This window comes from Podarcis muralis, chromosome 10, assembly GCF_964188315.1.
Source record: "Podarcis muralis chromosome 10, rPodMur119.hap1.1, whole genome shotgun sequence".
Lineage (NCBI taxonomy): Eukaryota > Metazoa > Chordata > Lepidosauria > Squamata > Lacertidae > Podarcis > Podarcis muralis.
Genome location: NC_135664.1, coordinates 52866187 through 52878237, shown reverse-complemented (window position 1 = coordinate 52878237; position 12051 = coordinate 52866187). Strand labels below are relative to the sequence as shown.

The following is a 12051-nucleotide window of genomic DNA, read 5'->3' as shown; positions in this document are numbered from 1 at the left end:
TTCCTCTGTGCAGCTACAACAAAGTCTGGCAGCAGTCAGCCCTGCCAGCCCACACTGAGCCACCACGGAGAGGCCTGCTATTTACCCTTCCTATTAATCTGTCAGGGTCCTAGTCAAACACGTAAAACAATATGGTGTGTGCATATCTTGATTAGCCATTGCTAAGTAACTGAGGGGAAACATCAGAGAGCGGAGAACCATCCCACATTCTACAACACAGCCTTCTGAGGTATGAAATGTTTGTTCACTTACTTGTCAAATTAGGGGTGGAAGACACCAGTGGGTTTGCTCTCATGGAACCAGCCGCCCAAAATGCCAGCTGCTAAGTCCATGATAGGATATCATTGCATACCCTCCAACATTTCATATGGGGAGATAGAGACAGGCCTGTAACAACCCCAAAACATTTACCAGCACATGCACCTCACTATCACACATTGCTGAAAGCTCTTCTTTTCTGCCTGCTGCAAGTTTTATTCATTTACTCTCCAGCAGCCTGGGCTCCACTGATTTCAGAGCATGTTGGTTCTGCTGGTTAATGACATCTTTGGAAAAACTTAATTCAGAATATACCTCAGCAGATGCAATACAGAACTTTAGGAAGCTACATTATGCTTCAGTTCACCTAGCTAACTGACAATGTCGCTCCAGGGTTTCAAGCAAGGGTGATTCCCAGCCCTATAACCTAGCTTCAGTTGTCTATGCTCTGATAACCTATAGGTTAGATTACTGTAATGCATTACACACTGGGCTGCTTTTGAAGATAGTTCAAAAACTACAACTAGTGCACAATTCAGCAGCCAGATTGCTGACTGTGATGAGAAGGTCTAAACACAGCACACTGTTTTTATGACAACCACACTGGCTACTGATTAACTTCCTGGCTCAATTCAGTGCTAGTATTGACCTCTGAAGCCCTATGATGCTCAAAACTATACCTCAAGGACTGCCTCTCCCCATATGAACCAGCCCAAACCATGTCTATAGTGTGATAGAAGACGGCTTAATCTACCGGTTTGTCGTGACAACATCATGCCATCGGAATAGAGCCCTACTGCAAAGACTGTGCGTTGGTCAACGTGCACTGATCTACACACATTAAAAAAAATTCACACACAGGCGTCTTCCAAAAACCGTGTTTATGGAAGACAATCTTACTCGGCTATGAGTGATTGCCAAAGAAAGAAGACGGCTTCCTATGAGCTGTGACTCAGATTAAGCTCTCATTTTTGTGCAGACTCCTTCATTCATAAAGATGAGGAATGGTCAATATCTGCCCTTCAGTGCTTTTGGACTAAAGCTTCCAAGACCCCTGACCACTGCTGATGCTAGCTGGGGCTGAAGGGGAGTGTTATAGTTCAATTTCTGGAGGGCACCACATTGCCCATCTCTGACTTAGAGCACATTCTCCCAAATCTGCATGTAATTTCTTATTACTAAGTTTCCTCTTCCACTTTCTGTAGATTTGTCACCCTGGCAACCTTTATCCTACTCTCCTTAAGAATTCAGGGTGGTATGCAAGACACCTCTCCTTTTATGCTCATAGTAACCCTGTGAAGTATGGTAGGCTGAGAATGCCTAGACCAAGATCACCAAGTATGCTTTGTGGGGATTTGAACCCAGGGCTCTTTAGCTTATGTCCCATACACTAATCACTACCCCACAAGGTCTCTCACTTAGGCTTTGCTTCAATTTATTTTATTATTATTTATTGCATTTAGTTGGGGATTGTGACGGATGTATGCTGTATATAATAAGTATATTTCCATCTCTTGTTTGGACATCATTGAATTCTACTTCAGCTTCTCAAGTAAACATATTTTACGTTTCCTGCAATCTTGAAAGAGCTTGAGATGCCCCCTGGTTAAAACATCTGATCTGCTAACAGTCTGATTCAGAAAAATATACTTTAATATAAATAATGCATTGGGGGTTCAATTCATTATTTGTTTAAAGCTGGAGTTAAAAACTCCTGCTGATTTCAATGAGCTTCAGATCAGATATTTTGTGAAAACCTATCTGTATAATCCCTTCCTTTATGACCTTCATAAATTGAGGATTCTCCTTCAAGACAATCCTAAACAGCATGATTTTACTCTGGGAACCAGTACCCTGAATCACAGCTTTTAAGATCCATATAATAATCCAAACTGGACCCCATACCATGCTAAATTACAACATCTGTTTCCATGCTAAATTTCCCTTTATTTTCCCTTTATTTCTAATGCTACCAACCTCAATGACATGATATAAAACCTTACCCTGCCCCAGAAGGGTGAAAATAAACCTGATCTCAATAGAAAGCATTCTAGCTGTGCAAATTGTAAAGAAGATTATGTGTGCTTTCCTGAATAGTTATATATGAAGCAGCATCAAATCATATTTCTTTATTACAATTATTTAACCATTTCTCACAATCTAATAATATGTTTGAAATATATGAAATTATTACACGGAAACCTGATATTTATCCTTATGTATCTACCTTCTGAAACAATAGTAGTACAAACCATTTTTGGTCTAGATAGGGGTGGGAAAACTGTGACACTCAAAATGCTGTTGGCTGGACTGCAACTGCCATCACCCCTGACTTTTGAATCATAGAATCATAGAATCATCGAATTGTAGAGTTGAAAGGGACCCCAAGGGTCATCTAGTCCAGCCCCCTGCAATGCAGGAATCTCAACTAAAGCATCCAGGACAGATGGCCACCCAACCTCTGCTTAAAAACCTCCAATGAAGGGAGTCTGTTCCACTGTCGAACAGTTCTTACTATCAGAAAGTTTCTCCTGATGTTTATTTGGACTCTCCTTTCTTGTAACTTGCAGCCATTGGTTGAAGTCCTACCCCACAGAGGAGGAGAAAACAAGTTTGCTCCATCTTCCATGTGACAGCCTTTAAGATATTTGAAGATGCCTATATCTCCTCTCAGTCTTCTCTTTTCCCAGGCTAAATATACCCATAAAGCTTGGTTGCTAGTATTGGTCATATTGGCTGGGGCTGATGGGAACTGGAGTCCAAGAATATTTGGAGGGTCATAGTTTTCCCACCCTGGCATTAGAACAAAGGAAATCCCTTGCATATTACTGCAGTGTGTGGAGACCAACAATCAGGTCATGCATCCATAGCAGTGACCAGAGGAGGAATGACTGCTGTGAGGAGTGCAGAGAGAAGAAACAGCATGGTGCACTTGCAGCAGCACAACTGGACACATTCCTCTGACCCAGCTGCAGCAAAACATCTCTCTCCCATATGTTTCTCCCCTTCATTCCCCACCACCACCAGCACTGGGCGGGGAAGTGGGTAGCCGTACAGATTTGGCACTGGGCGGCCACCAGAATTAAGTCAGTGATACTTTACAAAAGTAAAGATGTGATACAGCTCTAACTTTGCATATTAGTTGTGCAACTACATTAAATTTATCTGAATCTGGATTTTCTGTATTCCTAACTTTGTCTGTCCAAAAAGAACTTACTATAGTAATATGTTCTTTTTAAAACATTACAGAAATATATTTCTTCTCTGTTCTCCATCCTTACATTCGAGGTGGGTCTCGCTCATTTTTTCAAGTGAATATACTTCTAGATATGCATACATAGGAACTGATGCCTAGCAGTGTGGTCCCTTATACATCTACTCAGAAGTAAGCATCACTGAGTACACTTATTGACAGATACGTTTATTACACCCAAAGAGTGCAATGCTATGCATGTTTATTCAGAAGCACCACTGAGATCAATGAAGTTTCCTTCCTAGTAAGGGTGCCTCTGTGTATGTATTTCTTTTACAAACCAGTCTTTTCCATGGAATAGTCTAGTGTTTGTGGTTTATGCTGCAAAATTCTTCAGTCTACAAAGACTGCTAGGCACTTGTGGCTAGGCCTGGTTGTAAATAATAAAACAAAGCACAACACAGAGAAAATGTTTTCAAATGGCATGAAAGCACCCTATCTTCTGAAATACCTTTGCAGAACAAAACTTTTGCCATCACTTTAAATTACCCTCTGCTTCTTGTGCTGCTGTCCATTACTGAAGTTCATAAAAGACTAACTTAAGGAGCATTTTAAAGCTAAAAGCTCTGTTGTGCTCAGAAGAGAGGGGCTGCATACACCGAAACAATCTCTTGTTCCCTCTATTTATTTATTTATGTTTGTCTTGCCCAGCTCCTTCTTTGTCAACCACAGGTGTTTGGGAGCACATAATGCTGCAAATGCATCAGAAAAGAGGTTATTGTGAAAGACCTTTTCTTTTCCACTTGTCCTAAAACTACTCGCAAAGTGTTACATGCGTTATACCGATCACCATAAACATCAAGGAACAAGCAGTCCTCTGTAAGCTGGCCCAGCAGCTCCACTATGACATTAGTTGAGACAGCTTTGTGACCCTGCATTGTCTGGCCTTTATTCACAGAACCTGTTTCTTTTCATTTCTTTCTTGCATGTGTGTATGGGGAGGGGGTGCGCACGCACACACACATTTCACCCTTTTAGGGAAATAAAAGGCCTTTGGGGCATTTTTATTTACTGTAAAATGGACTGGGGGAAGGGAGAGTAAATTTATCTTAAAAGCTATACAACAACTACTTGTGAAAAAAACACTAGAAGCAGCTACTGTAGTTATGGTTTCCAGAACCACCTGCAAACAAGTGCAGACACCGTAGCAAACTGTGCCCTTGGGTTTTGTCACTGTTGTTTTCAGACTATTTCTTTTTTAAAAAATTCTTCTCTCTTGTCTTAGCGCAAAGCTTGCGGTGAATTTATGTGACAGCTATGAAAGTAGGACGCAAAATTGTGAACAAGAGCTAACCATTTTTCAAGCTTTCCTTGTTGGTATCATCACAATTTGCTACACAGCAGTGAATACTGAGTCGGTCCTGATAAATGGTTGAGAAGGAGGGAAAGACTGTACAGTCGGAGAGCCTCCAAATATCCCTCATAAGCATCCACTTGAATAAAGTGATTGGGGGCAGGGAGATAATCTATAGGGCCATTTTCCTTTCCTTTCTTCTGTCTCAAGGAGGGCATGTTTTAACAAAGAAATATTTGGTTCAATGGATTGGGTCTGAGGGCCAAAATAGATGAGACAGATGTGTGTGAATGCATCTCACTCTTTAGCCTTTTGCAAACTGAAGCAATGTGGGGTTCCCATTTGGATTGGGACTATGGTGCACATACAGAGGGCTTAACACATTCCCCTGTGCCATTTTCTCAATGAAAATCCCAAACATACACACAATCTAGTGTTTTGAAAACTCAATAAGTATAACAGGGCAAATAGCAAGAAAATGCAAGAGGAAAAGGAAAATCCCTCCTTCCATCATGCCCCCACCCCAGGCTGCAATTTGCAACAGTCTGAAGACTTGCAATTTGCCAACACGCAGGCACACAATCTTCCATTGGACTCAAACTACCTGGAATAACTCAGGAAGGTCTACACAGGAAGTTGCCTTGAATATTTGTCTGAACAGTAAAATATGAATTCCCATAATAAATAAAATACACAGAGTTATGCCAGTTTTGCTGCTGATCTTGTGTCCCTATGAAGCCTGTATCCCTATGATACACTGTAAAGGATCCTGGGACACCGCACTCAAATTTTGCCATGATGTCACTCATGGTGCTAAAATGTCTTGAGCCAGTCATGAGAAAGAGGGTTTATAGAACGCCAAAGCAGCAGCATTAAAGAGTAATATGGGATGAAAGAAAAGCTAACACCAGATGAGGAAAAAGCTGGGTCAGCCCTATTATTAGACACAGACCTGAATCATATGTGCTGTTAAGCCAAACAACAGTTCGTCAGAAACAAAAAAGCATTTGGGTTCCTAGAGAAATATGGCTGCTTTGCTCCCCTCCTAGTCCTCTTACTGCTATGCTGCTATGAGCTTAGTGCTTAAAGATTAGAAGACCCGAACTGTGGTCTAAGAGTGTTTCATTCAGGTGGTCCATGGCCTGTCTGTAAAAATACAATTTAAAATTGTATAGCACCTTTCGCAGCACATTATAGCTGGTACAACAGGCAGAAAAATCATTACGAGCCAAAGCCCTCAGCAATTTTCAAGCAGTCTATGGCAAAAAAAAAAAAAAAGCTGGGGGACTTGGGGCTTATGCACACTTCTGATTGTCCTGTGCCTAGAAAGCATGGATCTGAGTGGTTTTCTGTTTGTCCCATTCTTTCTAGGCATGTGTCTGAGCAGTTTTGCCTTTGCTCCGCCATTTCCCCCTGGAAAACATGCTCTTTAGCACTAAATTGGAACAAACGGCAATCCACAGAAAATGTGGTTGCTGTTTGTTCCACTTCAGCACTAAACCATGGGGGAAAGCGGTGGGACAAAGATGAGCCCTCAGTGTGTCATCCAACAAAGCACAAGGTTTAGCCAAAGTTTGCCATGGGGAGATAAAGTATGAGACTGTTTTTGGATGACATGTGAAGCCAAACTATGCCTTAGTTTGCAGAAGCAGAGGAGGGAGGACAAAGTGGCCATGATCTCCTCTCCAGTTATACCTTTCATACTTAGCCATATTTTGGCTCGGCTTCTATGAACCATGCCAGAATACGACAGACACCTTAGGAAGCTAACTTGGGGTGTCATGAAAGGGCAGCAAATGGTTAGCTATTTGATGTATTACAGTGCCAGTAAGCACAGCTGCCAAAATAATTTGGCCAGTCCTGGGTACCATGTACCTCAACAGGGGTCATGGGAATAGCCGGGATTTTTGTTAGGGGGGGCAGAACCTCAGATTTGTATTGATTTAGGGGGAGCAGCTGCCCCCCTTGTCCCCCCCCCCTTTGGCTACACCCATGACAGGGTTGAGGTTTTCTATTTGTTACTCTATCTCAAGCAGCAAAATGTATGACGGCCTCCCCTCCCACTTTTTCACAAGTGTGGTTTTATGTGATGGAATGGAAGGGTGCCTCCAAGCGTATGACTTTCTTCTCCTTACCTCAAGGGCATCAAATCCATAACGGAACAGAAGTTGCCCTGATCCATCGCTTCGAGATTTCCTTAGGCTGAGGGAAGCGAGGAATATATCCATTAAACTGAAGCAGCCGGCCCTGCCATTAGGCAGAAACTGAGGCTGCATATACACCACACACCCAAAGCACACGACTTTCGCCCTTCTCCCCAAGAATCTTGGGATCTGTAGTTTGCCCCTCTCAGAGCCACCACCCCAGCACCCCATTAACAAACTACAGTTTAGATGTATGGTGTGCCGGATTTACGTATAAGCTAAATAAGCTATAGCTTAGGGCCCCACTCTCTTGAGGGCCCCCCAAAAAATTAAAGGAGGAAAAACTGAATGTACATTTCCAAAATAAAAGATAAAAAACAAATAAAATAAAACCTACATAGTGTTTTGTGTTGTGTAGGCTCCTATGACGTAAGTAATGGGCCCTGCCTGCTAGCCTGCTCCCTAAAATATCACTGGTTGCTCATTTCTATATATAGGGTGCCTACATTCTGCATGGACTGGTTGCCTGGCAACATGTGCAAATGGCTTTAGATACCTATTAGGTCCATATAGCATATATTCAACACAAAAAACAGCGACGATTTGTTGTTGACAAAGGACAGCTGGACATATAAAAGGCCCCACTACCTTCAGTAGCTTAGGGCCTCATCAAAAATAAATCTGGCCCTGATGGTGTGTCAAGTGTTGATTTTGGGGCACCATGAAAGGACCACAGCTGTCAACCTTCCATTTTTTGCGGGAAATTCCCTTATTCCAGCGCCGTTTCCCGCTGCTTCCCGCTGCTATCCCAGATTGTTAGATATCCCATAGACTGTCCCCCTTATTTTCGAGGCTGCTGATCCCTTACAGTGGTACCTCAGGTTAAGTAGTTAATTCGTTCCGGAGGTCTGTACTTAACCTGAAACTGTTCTTAACGTGAAGCACCACTTTAGCTAATGGGGCCTCCTGCTATCGCTGCACCGCCACTGCACAATTTCTGTTCTCATCCTGAAGCAAAGTTCTTAACCTGAAGCACTATTTCTGGGTTAGCCGAGTCTGTAACCTGAAGCGTATGTAACCCGAGGTACCACTGTATTTTCAAATCTGAAAGTTGACAGCTGTGGAAAGGACAGCACCTTGCCATTGAACCGTTGTGGCGTTTTTCCCTGTCAGGATGAGGGAAGAAGTATTTTGTGGGGTGCTTTGCCTCAGGAGCCTAAAATACTTAGCCGGCCTTGGGCTGTAGGCGCCCTAGGCAGAGGAGGGAAAGAAGGAAGCGCGCCATTTGCAGCTCCGCTTGAGGCAGCCCTTCAAGGCCTTGCTTGGTTCTCCGCTGCCCAAGAGGGAGGCGGAGCAGCGTCGCCCTGCGTGTGAGAGGGAGATGCAGGCAGGCCCGGCAGCGGCGCGGCGGGAAGGAGGGAGCTCGAGTGAGAAAACGTCCCGAGCCCTGACGCTGCATCCGAAGAATAGGAAAGGAGCAATATGATCAATATGGTTTCTTTGTTGGGCCTCGCTTACCTCGGCGGGAGACCATCTGCTCCCTGTCAATGGATCACCTGCTTGTCTGGCTTGTTGGCCGGGCAACCGGTGGGTGGAGGGAGATTAAGCGGGAGCGGCCGGGGAAGGGCCTGTTTTTTGTTCCCTCTCGCGCTGTGAGGAGGGCGGGGAGGGGGAAACATGGAGCGGGCGGGGAGAAGGCCGGGCTCGGCTGGAAGCTGAAGCCGGCTGCGCTCGCCTTGCTCCTGCCTCGCCGCCGTCAAAGGCCGCGAGGCTCGCAGGGCTCGAGGGATGCTTTTGCACATTGCTCAGGGTGAAGATGCCGAGGGTCAGCCCCGCACACCCCTCGCGGCGGAGCTGCTTCTGCTGAAATGCTGAAAGGAGACCGGGGGGGGGGGGGGTCGGTCGAAGAAAGGGCCTACTATATTACACTACCACACAATAAACCGATAGTCCAAAAAATTGTGGTTGGCTCCTCCAGGGGCCTCGCTTGGAGGGGTAGCGTGGTGAGGAAGGGCTTTCACAAAGGGGATAGCATCTCTCCTACCTTCAGAGCTAAAAAAATTCCTTCCAGTAGCACCTTAAAGACCAACTAAGTTAGTTCTTGGTATGAGCTTTCGTGTGCATGCACACTTCTTCAGATACATCTATGGCAGACCAACACGGCTACCTATCTGTAACCTTCAGAGCTGTGTGTGTGTGTGCCATTTTACCAAGGCACTTTTAAAAATGCTGATTATTTTTTTTTTTAAAAAAAAATCTTGTATAGGGGGGGGTGGGGAGGAAGGAGACAACAGCCTCAGTAAACCGTGCAATTGGAAAACATGCATCAAAACAGATTCTGAGATGTAAGCACGCTTAAGCAAATGTAGACACAGTGGTTCCCCCACACACACTCAGAATTGAGCCCCACTGATTTCACTGGGGTTTACTACCAAGTGCAATAGTTAACCTAGTTATAATAAATAAGTACCTCTGCATAGGATTGTGCCTGAGCTCGTAAACATACTTGCCAGGATATGAGCCCAAGGAATTCAGAATGCCACCCTTTTACAGTGGTACCTCAGGTTAAGTACTTAATTCGTTCCGGAGGTCCATTCTTAACCTGAAACTGTTCTTAACTTGAGGTACCACTTTAGCTAATGGGGCCTCCTGCTGCTGCCGCGCCGCTGGAGCCCGATTTCTCATCCTGAAGCAAAGTTCTTAACCTGAAGCACTATTTCTGGGTTAGCGGAGTCTGTAACCTGAAGCGTATGTAACCTGACACATATGTAACCGAGGTACCACTGTATTTCTTTTTTCTATATAAAAATGTAAGATGGAAGAAATGCTAACTATAGTTTGGGAGATATTGGATAAGGATATGCTTATTTTGCTTTTTTGGGTAAATTTGTTTATTTAAAAAGCAAGGCACATAAGTTAACTTTTGGGATCCAACCCTTAAGAAACTGAGCCACTGCAATCCAAACTATATCTACTCAGAAGTAAGGCCTATTGAATTCAACTGGGCTTACTCCCAAGTAAGTGGAGTTAGGGTTGCAGTCTTAGACTCTGGATAATATCAACATGGAAAGTGTAATGTCTAAACTGAAGGACCCAATCCTATCCCAGTGCTAAATCATATTCAACACTAGCCTTATGCTGTATTAAGAAAACATTGCAGCCATTGCTGTAGATGTTGGTGTTGGATTTAGGGACTTAGAGGTGCAAATCTTGTGCTCTACTACTGAGCTGCTCAAGAACAACTAACTTTAGTTTGTTTAGTGTGTGTGTGTGTGTGTGTGTGTGTGTATTCTGCTCTTCATCTATGAGCAATCCCAGAGCAGGCACTTTATGGAAGTGATGCTCAGTGCAGCTCCGTTGTGTCTTGTGAATTTATTATTATTACTCATCAATAAACCACCCCTTTCTGACACATGCATCCTATTCATCCCATTGAATGAAACACAGGTGCTGTAATCTAGCCCTACAGTTAGTCACTGCATCATTCATTTTATGCATATTTTCATGGTAGATATATTTCAAATGGTAAAAAAGAAAGAAAAGTAATTAGGCATCAGCTTAGATTGTTACAAGGATTTCTTCTTTAAGCCAGAGGCGTGTGACAAGATGGCTTGGCACACTCTCCTGTTTGCTCCGAAGCAAAACATATACTGTTCTAGTTGAAGGCGTATACAGACTACAGTGTCCTCATTACTTTCATTTGAGCTACAACACTTAAGCCCAGCAGTGAATACTCAGGCTAGGCAAGGACCTATGTCAAAAGTGGGCAGCACCAGAAAAGCATTTCACCCCAGATTTGAAGGGGCCTTTAATGAGTCTTCAAATGAGATCTGTGTGGCTTTGAAGGTAAGAGCAGGAATTTGCATACACGTCAATCTTGCTCCTTCCCTCTAATTCCAGAGTTTTCATATTGAGAATACAGTACATGACTGAATGTGCTCACTGGCCACAAGTTGAATGTTTCACTTCCAACTTGGGGGGCTTCACTTCTGCAGCCCCTGCAATGGGCAGCATCCCCAGCAACTCGCCACCAGGGGCAGTAGGGCCAAACAGAGTTGCAGTATTTGCTGGAGATAATGGGGAGAACCAGTGGGAGCCGATAGAGTCAGATCGCCTGAAGGCACCCTGAGTTTTGAACAGGGGCATTATTGCTCAGCTCTTTCCAATCCAAATCTAAGCTTGAGCATGTGTGACTGCCATTGCATATAGCCATCCTTTATTACTCTGGTCTTTTCTTCCCACCCTTTCATCTGTTACCTCCTGCTCTGTCAACATTTGGATTGTAGGCTTCTGGGGAAAGAGTATTGTTTTGTTGCCCCATAAAGCAGCATGTACATTGACAGTACATCAATGTCCATCTCCCTGTTCCCTTCTTTGTGTTAGCTCGTGTCCTGAAGGGCAGAGAATTGTCCTCTTATACTGGTCAAATTGATGGTGCTATGTAAATGATTACTGTTATAAATGGTAACAGTGCTGTGGAAATGGTAAACGACAAGCTAAAACTGCATCAAAAAGTAGATGTAAACAATGGGTTGTTATTTATTTGTTGTTATTGTTGTGAAGGCATTTCTGCTTCAGAACCCAGTAGCTTGGCTTGTTTTCCATGCAAGATCTGTCTTGTAAGCTAAAACAATGTCCATGAATCAAGCAAAGAGTTTGCAGAATTATTTGTTTCAGACAGGAAAATCTGTCAACACAGGTAAATAGAATTATCTGGCTCAAACCTGGAGATGGAGAAAAGGGCCTTCTGAATGCACTTTCAAGGATAATTAAGTGGCAGCGCTGGATGTTGTTATCCTTTCCAGCACACTGGAGCTCCGTTTCAGGATGATGATGTGAAGCTCCGAACTTTATGTGGCGTCTGCCATGCATCACTGAAAGACAAAGCATGGCTTCCAGTTAATGGTTGCTTATTTCCCAAGAGGCTGTCAAAACATGTAAAGTGCCAGGAGGAGATATCATTTTAATATGAGAAACCTCATTTTTAAGTGGTACTTTTATACATTAAAAAGGCATGCTTCGGAACGGTTCTTTTCGCATGAGTAGCATAATGCATGGAACGAATATTCAGGGCTCGCAACTGCTAAGGGCCCACATCCCAG

At 43.6% G+C, this 12051-nt stretch overlaps 1 long non-coding RNA gene across 2 annotated transcripts in view; it reads right to left on the bottom strand.

Moving 5' to 3' along the window:
- LOC114605084 (uncharacterized) overlaps positions 1 to 8965 on the bottom strand; it is a 116925-nt gene extending 107960 nt beyond the window's left edge. Inside the window, exon 1 of one of the 2 annotated variants that reach the window (XR_013394404.1) lies at positions 8468 to 8965. This is a non-coding gene — a long non-coding RNA (uncharacterized LOC114605084). The remainder of the gene's footprint in view (positions 1 to 8467) is intronic. The other variant, XR_013394405.1, reaches the window with a different exon arrangement.
- Positions 8966 to 12051: the final 3086 nt, after the last annotated feature.